This window comes from Vanessa atalanta, unplaced genomic scaffold (assembly GCF_905147765.1).
Source record: "Vanessa atalanta unplaced genomic scaffold, ilVanAtal1.2, whole genome shotgun sequence".
Lineage (NCBI taxonomy): Eukaryota > Metazoa > Arthropoda > Insecta > Lepidoptera > Nymphalidae > Vanessa > Vanessa atalanta.
The window spans coordinates 12,501-16,480 of NW_025919945.1; the positions used below are offsets into that span (position 1 = coordinate 12,501).

The window sequence follows — 3,980 nt, forward strand, 5'->3', positions numbered from 1 at the left end:
CTTTCGTCGAGACGAGAGAGAATTTTCATTCCGATCGTTCCGACGTCGGCGTCGACGCGCTCTTCGGACGTCGAGTCCGCCTACTCGATATATATACAATATATATATATACGAATGTTTCGATGTCATCACGTTCAACGATGCGAGCGCGCTTTATTTACACATCATATAAACACGTTCGTCTCGTATACGTCGTAACGATCGCGGAGCTTTTGTATTCGAAATTTTGACATTAGAGTATGAACAAAAGAAACGCACGTACTCGATAATCACGAGACGAAGAGATCACCTAAACTCCGATTACCCTCTTTGATCGAGAACAACTCAATGAAACGATCGAAAGGTCGGAGATGGGCGCTCCTCGTCTGGCGACGAGCGACGCTCTCAGTCTCTCTGACGTCGCATAACGAAACTCCGTGACGTAAACGTACACACGAACGCGTATATAAAAATATAAATAATATATACACACACACGCATGTAAACGTAAACATACATACACATCGTATTTGTTATATTTGAACGGACCGAGAACGAGATTTATATTAAGTATATTTAAACACGTAATATAACACATCGAACGCGGATACCGTCATATGTTCGAGAAACGTCAGTCAGTCTATTGAGTCGGTTACGAAATAATAGACATTACGACATTAAACATTGAACAGTGTGGTTTATATTTTTATACAGCCGGCCCTCAGACAGGAGTGGTCCTGGATGTTTCTCCACGGACCGCAATGTGCGTTCGAAATGTCGATGTTCAAATGTGTCCTGCAGTTCACACTATGACGCGCAGTTAACTGCGTTCTTCATCGACCCGCGAGCCAAGTGATCCACCGTCCAGGGTAATGGTTTTTAATTTGTTTTATTTTTATAATTTCTACGATCACTCGAACGATTCTATACGCCAGTGATATGAGTTTATTTTTTTTTTATTTTTATTTTTTTTTTTGTTTTTTTCTCTTATTTTTAGTATACAGAGAAAAATTCAAAAAATTAAAAAAAAAAAAAAAAAAAAAGTTAAAAAAAAAAAAAAGTACAAAAAAAAAAAAAAAGAAATATACATTTTATTTGAAGATGACGATGTGCGTTAACACATCGTACTTTCCTCGAAATCGACATCGAAAAATATCAGAATAGGACGCGTTACACGACTCTGGACTCTGACTCGGACACACTGCTGTGTGAGAGAGAGAGAGTGAGAATCGCGTCCTCGCATCGAAACGACACATTCCGAACGTCGATATTTGTGTTTTAGAATTTTATTATCGTTCATTATCGCACTCTTTCGAGATTGATAATTTACGTTAATGATCCTTCCGCAGGTTCCCCTACGGAAACCTTGTTACGACTTTTACTTCCTCTAAATGATCAAGTTTGGTCAACTTCCCAGCAACGCCGACGGCCGTGAAGCCACCGCGTGTCGGTCCGAAGACCTCACTAAATCATTCAATCGGTAGTAGCGACGGGCGGTGTGTACAAAGGGCAGGGACGTAATCAACGCGAGCTTATGACTCGCGCTTACTAGGAATTCCTCGTTTATGGGGGATAATTGCAAACCCCAATCCCCAGCACGAAGGAGTTTCAACGGGTTGCCCGGGCCTCTAGGCCAGGGAGAACATGCTGATTCCTTCAGTGTAGCGCGCGTGCGGCCCAGGACATCTAAGGGCATCACAGACCTGTTATTGCTCAATCTCGTGCGGCTCGAAGCCGCCGGTCCCTCTAAGAAGAATTTTAATACGCCGCCAGTGAGTTGCTCGACCGAAATCGAGCACACCTAAATGACGACGCCTATTTAGCAGGCTAGAGTCTCGTTCGTTACCGGAATTAACCAGACAAATCGCTCCACCAACTAAGAACGGCCATGCACCACCACCCACCGAATCAAGAAAGAGCTATTAATCTGTCAATCCTTCCGGTGTCCGGGCCTGGTGAGATTTCCCGTGTTGAGTCAAATTAAGCCGCAGGCTCCACTCCTGGTGGTGCCCTTCCGTCAATTCCTTTAAGTTTCAGCTTTGCAACCATACTCCCCCCGGAGTCCAAAATCTTTGGTTTCCCGGAAGCTGCCCGCCGAGCCATTGTAGTAACGTCGGCGGATCGCTAGATGACATATTTACGGTTAGAACTAGGGCGGTATCTAATCGCCTTCGAACCTCTAACTTTCGTTCTTGATTGATGAAAACACCTTTGGCAAATGCTTTCGCTGATGTTCGTCTTGCGACGATCCAAGAATTTCACCTCTAACGTCGCAATACGAATGCCCCCAGTTATCCCTATTAATCATTACCTCGGAGTTCTGAAAACCAACAAAATAGAACCGAGATCATATTCTATTATTCCATGCACGAAATATTCAAGCGGCATTTTGAGCCCGCTTTGAGCACTCTAATTTGTTCAAAGTAAAATTGTCGGCCCATCTCGACACTCACTGAAGAGCACCGCGATAGGATTTTGATATTGAACCGGCGTTTTACCGCCGGCTCACCGACGATATGCTCCGCAGACGTGTCAGTATCACCGCGGATGCGGTGCACCGACAGCGCGGCGCACAAATGCAACTACGAGCTTTTTAACCGCAACAATTTTAGTATACGCTATTGGAGCTGGAATTACCGCGGCTGCTGGCACCAGACTTGCCCTCCAATTGTTCCTCGTTAAAATATTTAAAGTGTACTCATTCCGATTACGAGGCCTCGAAAGAGTCCCGTATCGTTATTTTTCGTCACTACCTCCCCGTGCCGGGAGTGGGTAATTTGCGCGCCTGCTGCCTTCCTTGGATGTGGTAGCCGTTTCTCAGGCTCCCTCTCCGGAATCGAACCCTGATTCCCCGTTACCCGTGACAACCATGGTAGTCGCAGAAACTACCATCGAAAGTTGATAAGGCAGACATTTGAAAGATGCGTCGCCGGTACTGGACCATGCGATCGGCAAAAGTTATCCAGATTCATCAAAATTAACGACTTCGGACGAGACGCCCTCCGTCGATTGGTTTTGATCTAATAAAAGCACTCATCCCATCACTGGTCAGAGTTCTGATTGCATGTATTAGCTCTAGAATTACCACAGTTATCCAAGTAACTGAGTAAGATCTAAGGAACCAAAACTGATATATTGAGCCATTCGCGGTATCGCCTTAATACGGCTTGCACTGAGACATGCATGGCTTAATCTTTGAGACAAGCATATAACTACTGGCAGGATCAACCAGGGAGCTAACCGAGACTTGTTGAAGTCGTCAATTACTCTTCTCGTTTCATATTCGCATATAAAATACACACAAACTTATGCATGCATGTACAATATACGCACAGTATGAAACGAGCGTCTCACCGTATCGTCGATCGCGTTAGACGCGATAGATTTTAACGGTTGACTCTTATAAAAATTTATATGAGACACAAACGCGCTTTAAGCACGCGCGCGCGCGTGCGTGCGCTATAATATATAACGCGACGACAGCGGCGGCGGCGGCGGCGGCGGCGGAGGCGTCTTCACATAATGACACATAACGGTCACGAATTCGAACGTTCTAACGAGATCGAGTTTTTTTTTCAAAATAACACTTCGCACACGACGTGTACGTATGTATTGTTCAACGATTATTATCGTAAAACATTGGGATCGACGCCCGGTGTTTGAGTGATCGTACCGATACTCGGGTTGTGTATTTTTTGTACATGATAAATGTAAAAATTAACAAAAAGAATTTTAGAAACGACCGTTCATATATAATATAAAAATTATACACACTATACGAATACACTGAATCTTTTAAGAACTCCGTCTCTAACGTTTTCTCATATCGTCGCGACGTCGCAGATCGACTACAATGAATCAACATTTATTCCATGAGGATAGATTGTAGCGAGAGCGACGACGACGACGATAAGAGGAAGAGCGCATGAGGCAGAGAGATCTACGTGCGTCCGTCGGTCGGCACAGTTTTACAGAACGAAAAAGAATCTTTTTATCATTTT

General features: G+C 44.2%; 2 non-coding genes across 2 annotated transcripts; both read right to left on the bottom strand.

Annotated features, from left to right (window-relative positions):
* Positions 1-694: 694 nt before the first annotated feature.
* LOC125076398 lies at positions 695-851 on the bottom strand. The gene has a single exon (XR_007120363.1). It is a non-coding gene; the product is annotated as a 5.8S ribosomal RNA (ribosomal RNA).
* Positions 852-1,311: 460 nt separating this feature from the next.
* Positions 1,312-3,214, bottom strand: LOC125076399. The gene has a single exon (XR_007120364.1). It is a non-coding gene; the product is annotated as a small subunit ribosomal RNA (ribosomal RNA).
* Between the last annotated feature and the right edge of the window lie 766 nt (positions 3,215-3,980).